Here is a 12584-nt window from a genome sequence, read left to right on the forward strand (position 1 = left end):
TCCATGGGAAAAAGATTCTTATTCACCACTGAATCTCCAGTACCTAGAAAAGTACCTAGTACATGGTAGGTGTTCCATAAATATAAGCTGAAAGAATTTATAAATATATGTTTTGCTCCCATGAGGAATTACCTCAACTCCTAGAGAACCATATGTCACCATTTGAGGGTTCTCTTGGCTAGTTTCAGCTCCAACCAATATTTACATATCACATAGCCTCTAGTGTCCCCTTCTCCCTTTGCCAAATCTCATCATTCTTCTGTTAGCTCCTAAGGTCTTCAGAATTAAGTATAAACTTGGCATAAATGGTCCTTTAGAAACCAACTCTAATCAAGCTCACCAGTCTCTTATCACATTAATCTTTCTACTTTCTGATCATACGGAATTTCTTACCAATTCCCGAACATACCATGTGCCATGCTTTAAACAGCCTGGACTCTATAAAGAATGCCTTAGCCCTTTTCTCTGTCAAATTCATTCATTCATTCAACAAATACTCAATGTTTGATGTGTAGATACTGTATTAGGGGCAGCAGAACCAGAAAAAACAATAGAGGATCTGCCAGTCTGGCTAGTGTGACAGACAGACAAATACAGCACAGGGGAATGAGTGCAATAACTCAGATATGCAGAGGGACTAGTGGCATGTAAATGAGAAGGGGATGTGGCAGGAGGGTACCAGGAAGAAAGTCTTCCTGAATGAGGAAATGCTTGAGCTGAGTCTTGACAAATAAGTAAAAGTTGGTTAGGTGAACCAGGGAAGAGATGAAAGACATTCCAAGAAGTGTGAAATGATCACAAAGTCCTCCTCAGTATCACTATAAAATTCTCTATTTCCTTATTTTCTAATTAAATTTAATTGCTTCACTCACTGAAAAAGTAGGTACTTAAGCTGCTTCATGGAGAACAAGAAGTACACAGCCAGTGATAGAGAAATCTTGAGTGAGAACTTTAATTCAATGTTAATTTGAAGTCTTGCAAGATAGTCTAAGAGACAATAACTGAGATCACTGTATTAAAAATAAAAGATTTCTTATTCATTTAGGTGTTCTTCTTGATGCCTAAGATTACAAACTATAATTATGCATTAATGAAAAATTAAATATTACAGTGAACATCTGTTTTTAGCTGCCAGTCTTCATTTCCTTTCTTTTGATGACAGCATCCTAACTTCATTTCGGGGATTCATTTCTTTTCCAATGTATGGAGTCCTGGAACTATAAATCAAGGTGCCACTTCACCAAGAGCTAAAGATTCATTTGACTAAAGCTAGGCTATGTGGACAGATGCTCACTGCTGGATTTTGAATCTTGCTTGGAAAGAGAAAGAGAGAAAAAAGTACAGCTCATTTAGACTCATGACATAAACCAAATGAGATGGTTATGAAGTTATTGCTACATAGAGCCCTGTAGATGCTATAATTTTGGCCTTTTCTCAACCTGGTCCTCCAGCTTTCCTATTGTTTCTATGACTAGTACTGCATCTTTCCAAAGATTCCTCTTCTATGTGTTAGAATCAATTTCTGTTATTTGCAACCAAAACCACCTAGCTGAAAAGTTTTTTTTAAGTTTACACTAATCATGTTTTTTCTTAATTATCATACAAATCTATAAACAGAAAATTCTAAATACAGATAAAAATAAAATTTATAATTCTATAAGGTATAAGAATTAGAGCTCTCTTTCTCTTTCCAATCAAGACTCAAAATCCAACAGTAAGCATCTGTCCACATAGTCTAGCTTTAGTCAAATAAATCTTCAGCGCTTGGTGAGGAAAGTAAAGTGGCACCTTGATTTATATTTCAAGGAAATAATTGGTATAATCATTTAGTGTTTCCTTCTACTTTTGTTCTAAATATGGGTACATATGTATTACTTTTAGAAATAGGTGAGTAACCATAAAAGAGTGGCTATATATAAATCAGACAAAAGAAACTTAACATCTAAAAACAGAGCCCCAAAATATATAAAGCATAAGCTGACAGAATTGAAAAGGGAAATAGAAAATTAAAAAATATCAGCTTCTGATTTCAATGTCCCTCTCAATAAGTGATAGATAGAAAATGAGCATAGAGAAGACCTGAACAATACTATCAACCAACTTGAACTAAGTGACATTAACAGAATACTCCAACCAAAAACTGCAAAATATACTTTCTTTTTAAAGTACACATGGAAAACTCTGCAGTATAGACCCTAAGCTGGGACACAAAACAAGTCTCAGTATGTTATTGAAAGCAGCTAACACAGCATTTAAGAAGAGAATTTATGGCTTTAAATGTCTATACCAGAAAAGAAAGTTTCAAATCAATAATCTTAGCAATCACTGTAAGAAACTAGAAAAAGGAGCAAACTAAACAAAAGAGAAGGAAGACAAAAAAAATTAAGAGTAGAAATGTATATTTTGTTTTACATATTGGTTTCCCTTTAACTACACAAAGTATGTTGATGGCAGGAACCAAGCTTAATAGTTTTTACATTCCTAGTGTCTCTCGTATAGGGCTAATAACAGGCAATAAATGTTTAAATTAATTAATATAGACAAGTACTACACAGAGAACAGGGGCTTGACAAATCACTGTTAGATCATCAAAGCATTTCCACTGTGGACAGGTTGTCCATTAGCAGGTGGAAATAGCTTCACTGTAAAAAATGTGCTATTACTTTCAGGTAATTTCAATATGGAAGACCCTTCAATTTTGACATTTAATTAGGATCAGAACTAGATTGATTTGCCTATATTTAGACAGCAAGATTCAGGAGAAAGTTTTCTAAAGGTTGCTACGGCCAAGTAAATAAGAACAAGTAAGTAGCCTAAGCTGTCGTCATTGTAGGCAGTAACAGTTTTAAGGCACTACAAGTAATTTATTGATCTTCAGAAATCACACTTTTAGATAATCAAATATTACTTGATAATATGAGCTAGAATAAGGGGAATGTTAAAAAAAATTCAAGTCATGTTATATCTGTCCTTAATAGTTTAAATATAGCTAGAAAGTTGACAAGATTATACAGGCATGAAACAACCAGCCTGTAATCCTTAATTCTTAGGTCAGGTAGCCTAATTTTGCTTTATTCATAACATCAGTACATGTCCAAATAGGACCCCCAAAACTGGATCAGTAACATTTTAAGAATGAAACTTACAAACTTCTACTGTGGTTCTTTGACATTATCTTGACAAAAGGCTTTTGTGGTGAAGATGCTGATTCAATTGCCAGTATAAGAAGCAGCTTTTTTTCAATGCAAAGTTTATAGATTCAATTTAAAAAAATTAGCACTTTGATACCTTATTTAGCATTTAAAACTCTAAATCCTCAAATCATATCAAATGGAACACTTAGTTCTTGCTTTACACTGCATTAAACACTTTCATTCCATGACTTATATGGAATCACTGTCAGCATCATCACCATATATTTTTATAATTTTCATTCTAGTAATATAGATACAACCTAAACTTTCCACTTTTAGTCACATTCGAATATATAATTCAGTGCTGCTATTTACATTCACATTGTTGTGGTATCATCACCATCATCTAATACCAAAACTTTACCATCAATCTAAATAGAAACTCTGTACAATTTAAACATCAAGTCCCCATTCCCTAACCCTACTCTGACTGTTGTTAATGCATATACCAGGTTCTGACTCCGAGCTTACTTATTTTAATTAGTTCACATCAGTGAGACCTTACAGTATTTGTTTGTTTGTGTCTGGCTTATTTCAATCAACAGGATGCCTTCAAGGCTCATCTATGTTGTTGCATGTATTAGAACTTCATTATTTTTTATAGCTCAACAATATTCCATTTTGTGTGTATATATATATACACACAAACACCTTTTATTTAACCATTCATTGGTTGAGGACACCATAGTGAATAATGACACTATGACACTGCTGTGCAAATATCTGAGTCTCTGTTTTAAAATCTTTTTGGTATATACATGGAAGTGGGATTGCCGGCTCATATGGTAATTCTATACTTAACTTTCTGAGGGAACAGCCAAAGTGTCTTCTGCAGCGGCTACACCATTTTGCATCCCTTCCTTCAATGAATGAGAATTCTTGATTCTAGACATCCTTTCCAAAGCACGTAATTTTCTGTGTATTTCTATTTAATAGTTGCCATTTGGGTATGAAATGGTATCTCATACTTTTTGATTTCTTCTGCCAATCTGTGTGTTTGATTGGGGAGCTTAATCCTTTAACATTTAAGCAGCATTATTACTGTAAAGGCAGTACAGCCATTCTGTCCTTTGTTATTTATGTCATATCTCTTTTGGTCTCTTTTCCTTAATTGCAGCCTCCTTTTCTGTACAGTTGATCTTTTGTGATGTACCTGATCGATCTCTTTCTAATTTCCATTTCTGTACATATTTTCTTTTGTTTGCATGGGCAGGCACTGGGAATTGAACCCAGGTCTCTGGCATGGCAGGTGAGAATTCTGCCACTGAGCCACCATGGCCCACCCTGTATATATTTTAAATACTCTTTGCTGGTTACCCTGGGGTTTGTATTATACCATACGTTTTAGTTTGTAAAAGCTGTCAGAATGCATATACCAGAAATGGGATGGCTGATTTTTCTTGGTGCATGGTCCAGGAATCGAACCTGGGTTTCCTGAATAAAAGGCGAGCATTCTACCACTGAACAAATGGAATGGCTTTCAAAAAGAATTTATTGAGAATTTACAGTTCTAAGGCCATGAAAATGTCCAAATTAACGCAAGGCTATAAAAATGTCCAAAGTAGGCATCCAAAGAAAGATATCTTGATTCAAAAAGGCCAATGATATTCAGGTTTTCTCTCTCAGCTGGAATGGCATCTAGTAACATCTGCTAGCTTTCTCTTCTAATGGTTTCCCTGGGGGCATTTTCCTTCCCCATCTCCCTTTAGTTCTCTGGTTGTGTGGGCTCCATCAGCTCTTTCCAAAATGGTTCCTTCTTAAAGGGCTCCAATAAGCAATGCTACCGTGAATGGGTGGAGACACATCTCCATGAAAACAAACAAAAAAAGATCCCACCCAGCAACACTGAATGAGGATTAAAGGAAATGGCTTTTCCGGGGTACAAAACAGATTCAAACTGGCACATTCTACCCTTTGGACCCGAAAAAGACATGTTCTTTCCAAATGCAAAATACACTCATTCTATCACAGTATCACAAAAGCCTTAAACCATTTCAGTAACAGTACAAATACAATACAAAGTTAAAAGAAGTACAAAATCTCATCAAAGTCTGTTACAGGCACTGTCTGTTCTAAGGCAAAAATTCTCTGGCTCTGGACCTGTGAAAGTCAGAACAAGTTATGTGCTGCCAATATACAAAGGAGGAATAGTCATAGGATACATGTTTCCATTGCCATAGGGAGAAACTGAAAGGTAAATTGGAGTTAAATGTCTCAAATAGTTTCGAAAGCTTGTAGGGTAAACTCCATTACATTTCAAAGTCTGAGAGTCATTTAGCCTTGGGGCTTTAGAAAGTGGCAGTTTCACCCTTTTCAAGGGCCTATGCAGTGGCCTGGCTCTCTCCAAATGCAATCTTGGGGGACACTGGGAAGACAACCTTTTTCTCAGCTCCCCCCTTTCCAAACATTGGGCTGCACACAGGCTCTCTGCTGTTTCTGGGGCACATGCTCAACCCCTCCAGAACAATGTGGTAGTAGCCAGGCTCTCCCTAATCCCCAAGGAATGTGTTCCACCCTCTCCAAGGCCTGAAGCAGCACAATTCTTCCTGAGCAAGTAGGTGGAAGGCCTACTCTCTGCCTTTGGGTCAAACTCATTCTCTCCAAGTGCTTGGGTGGGTCCACTTTCCTGGTCAGAGGTTTCTTGACTTCAGACTTTAGCTTCCATGGTTCTGCCTCTGAAGCTCTTTTTGCTCCAATTTGTCCCTTTTATACAGATCCTGCAACACTCTTTATGCAGTACACTGGGATCATACCAATCAGACAAAAGGACTTTCCACAGATCTTTTCTGGACAACTCCATCTCAAATCCTTGCTTGTCCTTTAATGGTTGGCTGCTTTCATGTTTGGTTAAATTCTCACATGGGCCACTATTCTCTGGGGTCTCACCTTCTGAAGTCCAGAATTTTTCAGACCATCAATTTCTGATTTCTGTGTACCCAAGAGTTCAGTTCTCAGCTTATCTGTTTCCTGTCACATTTTACCATAAGCTTCTCCACATTTAGTTTGGAAATTTCCTCAGCTAAGTATCCAGGTTGTTATCTTTAAATTCTAACTTCCATCCAATAGCAGTACACAATTTTGAAAGATTTTGTTTCACTTTAAATCAAGGATTGCCTTCCCGTTTGCAATAACATATGCATCATTTCTGTTCAAGGCCGCATCGATCTTTAGAGTCCATGTTTCTACCAACAGTCTCTTCAAAGCACTCTAGGCCATCTCTATGAAGTTCCTCACAATTCTTCCAGAATCTTCCCCTTATCCATTTAAAAAGTCAATACATTTGCAAATGGAAGCACCCCACTTCTCTGGCACCAAAATCTGTTTGTTTACTAACCTTTCAAAGACTCTGAGTCTCTGAACATCATTTTACCATTCAAAATGATTATGAGATCTACTGTTCTATCTCTATTTTTACAAAAATCTTATTATGTCTGGGATTTATAGGAAGCCAAGGTAAGTTCTTGGAACAGAACCTTAATTACAACATTATTCCTAAGGGAAAATGGGATCCACTTTACATTGCCACTTTTAGGAACACAGGGTGGCAAAGTCGGGGTTGCCAATATCAGGTTATTAGGGTTCTCTAGAGAAACAGAATCAACAGGAGATATTTGTAAATATGAGATTTATAAAGGTGTCTCATGCAACCATGGGAATGGAAGAGTGCAAAATCCAGAGGGCAGATTGTGAAGCTGGCAACTCTGATGAAGGGTCTGGATGAATTTCACAGGAGAGGCTTGCTGGCTGTCGTGAAAAAGTCTCTCTTCTTAAAAGCCTTCAAGTGACCGAATTATCCTATTGTGGGAGATATGCCTCACCTGATCACAGATATAATCAGTCCAGATGCAACCAACTGACGGATGATTTAAAACACCTTCAGATAATTTAATAAAGCCTTCTGGTTTATCAACCAGCCACAGAATTTCCTTAAAGCAATGGTCAGGCTGGTGATTGTCTGACCAGATAACTGGGCATAATCACTTGGCCAAACTCACACCAGAACCTAACCATCACACCGTCTAAGTCTGTAACCTACTGTTCTAGTTTGCTAGCTGTCTGAATTCAACACACCAGAGACAGATTGGCTTTTTAATAAAAGGGGATTTATTTTATTAGTTCTTCAGAGGAAAGGCAGCTAATTGTCAACTGAGGTTCTTCCTTACGTGGGAAGGCACAGGGTGACCTCTGCTGGCCTTCTCTCCAGGCCTCTGAGTTACAACAACTTTTCCCAGGATGATTTCTTTTTGTATCTCCAAAGGCCTGGGCTGAGCTGCTTGGGCTGTGCTATGCTGAGCTCTCTCATTTAACCACCAGCCAATTAAATCAAATATCATTCACTGCAGCAGGCACACCTCCTAGCTGACTGCAAATGAGCAACAGATGAGGTTCACGTACCACTGACTCATGCCCAGAGCAACATAACTAGGTATCTTCACCTTGCCAAGGTGACAACTGAATCTAACTACCACACTTACTAATGTAAAGAGATTTAACTTAGCTTTAATAGCATCCCCATTCTTTGCTCCCATACTCCTCCCTTCCGCCTATTTACGTTTTTTTTCAGTAAATTACCTCTTTATGTTTTGCATGTCCATTATCAGGAAGTATGACTACTTCTTATTCAATTATATTCTCTTATAGGAATTAAAGAGTAGAGTTATATATTGAGGATATAGTACCACTGGGTTTTGCATTTACCTGTTTAGTTATCCTTACCGAAGATATTCATGTTTCATATTGCCCTAAGCCACTTTCTCCAGTCTTTTCCTTTTAACCTGAAGAACTCCCTTTAGCAATTCTTGGACCTTGGGAGGTAGGCCCCTTGGTGAGGAATTCTCAGTTTCTTTTGATCTGTGAATGTCTAAAGTCCATTTTTGAAGGACAATCTTGCATGAAAGAGTTTTTGGCTGGCAGTTTTTCCTCTTTCAGGGCTTTATATCGTACTGCCCTGCCTTCTTGCCTCCTTTCTCATGAGAAATTGGCACTAAGTCCTCATTCAGAATCCCTCATATGTGATGAATCACTTTTGCTGCTTTCAGAATTCTCTCTTTATCTATGGCCATTTGATGTTGATCAGTACATGTCTCAATGTAGGTCTATTAGGGTTTATTCTGTTTGGAGTATGTTGTGCCACTTGGGCATGTATTTTTATTTGTCTTTTATAAGAGTTGGGAAATTTTTGGCTATTATTTCCTCAAATACTATTTCTGCTCCCTTTCCCCTCTCTTCTAGGACCCCCATGATATGTATGTTGATATATTTCATGCTGTCACTTAAGTCCTTGGATGCTACTCAATATTTTCTATTCTCTTCATGCTATTCTTCTGACTGTATAATTTTGACTGTCTTTCTAATCTGCTGATTCTTTTGCCTGTTTGTATCTGTTGTTGTATCCCTCTAGTGTATTTTTGTTTGTTTTTTTGCATGGGCAGGCATGGGACTTGAACCTGGATCTCTGGCATGGCAGGCGAGAACTCTGCCACTGTGCACCATTGCCTGCCCTCTAGTGCATTTTTAATCTCGATTACTGTGCTTTTCATCCCCATAACCTGTTTCTTTTAAAATATTCTAATTCTTTTTGCTCAGTGTCTTAATATCCTTTAGCTGTATATTCACCCTTAGTTTATTTCCGTTCATACTTTCCTTCACCACCTTGAATTTATTTATGAGATTTGTTTGAATTTATTTAATTGTTCCAAAGTCTGGGTCTTCTCTGAAGTTTTAATTTGTTTCCTTAACCGAGCTGCTACTTCTTGTCTCTTAGTATGGCTTATAATCTCTTGCTGATTTCTGGGCATCTGATTATCCTGATAATGTTAACTCTGAAGGTTAGTTTCCCCCTCTTGCCTAAGGTTTTACTGTAGATTGACTATGTGGGGCAAATTACTATGTGGGAAGCCTCTTCTTTGACATGGGTTCCATCTTATATTGAACCTTTAGGGTAGCCTGTGTTTAACCATGCAGATTTTCTCTGGTTTTCTGAAACTGTTTCCTGCCTTGGACATGTGGTGCAACTTTTAAGGTTGCTCTTTTATGTGCAATTATTTCACCTTGGGAGAAAGCTTCCTTCTCTTTGTTTCTCAGGGGCCCACTTGTATGCATGTGCTCACCAGGCACTTATGTTCTGCCTTGGGTCTCTGTGGGCCTTGGGTCCCTGTGTCTGGATATTTATGGGGTTTAATGTAGTTCTGCGGTCTGCATCCCAGCGTAAGGTACCTGGACTGTGCTCACTGTGTGACTCATAAGCCACACATCACAGATCCTAGTTGCAGATTTCCTAACTTTTTTGTGTGTGTGTTTTTTCTTTTATCTTTTTTGCTGACTTGGCATTTGCGAAGTTTTTCTCCAGTCTCTAACATCCTCCAAAGTTTTAAGCAAGTAGGATTTGTCCTTTTATCAGTTGTTTTTGAGGGGAGACTTTATCAGGGGATGTTTTATGTCACCATGTTGCTGATTTCACCCTCCTGGAACATTTACTTTTTTTTTTTTTTTTTAATTGTTAAATGTAACATATATATATGCAATACTTTTCAAAGTACATTTTAACAGGTAATTACAGAACAGATTTCAAAGTCTGGTAGGTGTTACCGTTCCATATTTTTGGGTTTTTCCTTCTAGCTGTTCCCAAACACTGGAAGTTAACGTAAGTATCATTATAGTGATTCAGCAGTCATATTCATTTGTTAAATCCTATCTTCTCTGTTCTAACTCCTCCTTCTCCTTTGATTCTACTCCCAATCTACAGGGGTCTTTGAACTATGCCCATTCTAACTTTTTCATGTTGAAAAGGGGTGTTAACAATATAGAATTGGGGGATGGGAATTAGTTGAAATTCCTGGAGGTCCCCTCTTGGTTTTAGGACTTATCTGGCCAAGGAACCCGGTCTTTAAGGAAAGTACACTTAGTACATGAAACTTATGTAGAGTCTCCTTAGAGCCCTAGGTATTCTTTAAGGTTAACAAGAATGATGTTTTCTGGGGCATGGCAAAGCATGGCAGTTTGTAATATCTAGCTGAAACTTGCATAAGAGTAGCCTCCACAGTAGTCTCTGGACTCCAAATGAATGAACTCTCTTAGCTACTGATACCTTACTTTGTTTTCTTTCTTTCTTTTTCCCTTTTAGTCTGGAGGGCATTGCTGATCCCTGGGAACATTTACTTTTATCTTCTTTTTTGTCTTGGTAGACATTTTTGTATAGTGCTGTTTTTACGACCTTCACTGTAAGCAATTACTTGGGAAAAAATTTTAGCAACCATGTTTCGGAATCAATTCACTTTTGGAAGGTTAGAATCAAACAAAATGAACGTTGAAAGCATTAAGACTACAACTGAAGATTAAAGCCAATTCAAGGAACAGATATCTTTGCAATGTTTCTTGTTTTTTTTTTTTTTTTTTTTTATGATAGATACTTATTCTACTCAAGATCCCAGCAACCTAATGTTGGTTTGAACTAGGTAGTGAATCCCAAATGTTAAGCCACTGAAATAGGCTTCCAGAGCCCAAGCTCTTTATTATTCCATAGAAGTAGTGCTGAAGTCCTCGCTCATAAATTTATAATTCAAATATGGATTTTCTCAGTCCACATAAATTAGAAAGAGTGAAAAGCTAGAAGGTCTACTGAAAATGGCTACACTAACAGCAGTGATATGACAATGGGTGATATGATTGGTATAAGAAAGAAAATGGAATTCAACCACGCCCCAAAACTCAGCAGTGAAGTAGAGTTACTAAAACTAAGGACAAATAACCACCACACTTCAATAGGCCCTATAGGGTCTGATGCTGCTGATCAACCCTCAAAGGAAGGTTTAACTATGTCTTATTTCTTCTGCTTAAGAAACAAATATACAATACCCTTAAGAAGTTTTCGACCCAAAATATTTAGAAATAAATGTTTTGATCCTTATTATCGTTACATTTTTTTCACAGAAATTTACTTAAAATTAAATTACATTTATTTGTGTACTCATTTACTATTTTTTTAGAAATGAATTCTCTGAGAACAAAGGCCATATCTATCTTATTAATCCCTATATCCCTAGTATTTGATGTATACAGTGTACTCACTTTTATTTGATATTAATTGTCCAATCAAGACCATGTCTTCTCCCTTTTAACTGCTGATAACTTTTTCTGTGAAGTCCTTCTGAAATTTCCAGGGTTTTGCATCCCTTTCTGTATGGTCATGCCACACTGCTCAGACCTTGTAGTAAATACTGCAGCTTGGTTCACGCAATCCCCAGTCCTATCCCCTTCTTCAATTGAAAAGAAATTGAACTCCCAGGCTTCTTTACAGTTACAGGTGGCCATCTGATGCACTTTTTGCCTCCCCTGTTGAGGGCTTTCCTTTTAAAGTAAGGCCACAGGAGGGGAAGGTCTTTAGCTTTTTATCCTATTCCTGCCCAAATCGCAGACTCAATGCCTGGAGATTCAGCAAATCTTGTGACCATAAGAATGGGAGGTGGGATACTGATGACAAAGGCAAGTTAGTCACTCAGTAGGATGTACCTTTAGACATCTTGTTATGAAACACTTTGTTTAAGCCACTGTAGTGGTTTTGTTTTTGCTATTCACAGCTGATCTCTACACCTCTCTTATAGCACTATACTATAAGACTAAACATACTCTACAATTTTGAATATGTCTTCCTCAAATTACACTATGAACTTCATGAGGACAGGAGCCCTGCTAAATTCATATCTGTACCGTTAACATCTAGGAGAATGCCTGGTATATGGTAGATGCTTAACGAATATATTTGTTAAAGAAGTGCAAAACATTCCCATCTGGGTCACAGTGCATATGCATATTTAGTAACAAACTTTACTCATACTGATCACATGCATCCACATTAAAAGGAAAATATACCTTTTCTACCATCTTATGTAAGCATGAACCACTATTTATCACTGTATTAGACTACTATAAAATATTTATTAAATTAAACCCATTAGTTATGGTTTACAGTAAATCATGCATAAAATACAAGTTTCCCATATACCACCCTATTATTAACACCTTGCACTGGTGTGGTATATTTATTGGTGAAAGCTTATTATAATTATACTATTAACTATAGTCCATGATTTAATTTAGGGTTCATTGTTTGTGTCACTCCTGGCCAGTTTTAGCATTTATTGAGAATTTATAATGTCCCTGGCATTGCATCAAATGACTTACATATTTTTTCATTTAACTACTTGGCTATACTGAAATGCAGTACATGCAGGTGTTACAGACATAGGCTCTGGGGCCCAACTGATTGAGTTTCAATTTCAGCTCCTACTCTCCTCCCACCAGCTGTGTAAATGCACCTAATTGCTCTATGCCTCAGTTTTCCCTAATGGTAAAATGGGAATAAAAATATCTACTCTGTAAGATTACGGAGAT

General features: G+C 37.2%; 1 protein-coding gene and 1 long non-coding RNA gene across 3 annotated transcripts in view; one reads left to right on the forward strand and one right to left on the reverse strand.

Annotated features, from left to right (window-relative positions):
• The window catches only part of LOC143668299 (uncharacterized), a 170968-nt gene that overhangs the window by 147993 nt on the left and 10391 nt on the right, over positions 1-12584 (forward strand). The window lies entirely within an intron of this gene.
• Positions 1-12584, reverse strand: part of MTPN (myotrophin) — an 81834-nt gene that overhangs the window by 4004 nt on the left and 65246 nt on the right. The gene's annotated exons all lie outside the window — the stretch shown is intronic.

The sequence above is a fragment of the Tamandua tetradactyla genome, chromosome 1 (assembly GCF_023851605.1).
Source record: "Tamandua tetradactyla isolate mTamTet1 chromosome 1, mTamTet1.pri, whole genome shotgun sequence".
Lineage (NCBI taxonomy): Eukaryota > Metazoa > Chordata > Mammalia > Pilosa > Myrmecophagidae > Tamandua > Tamandua tetradactyla.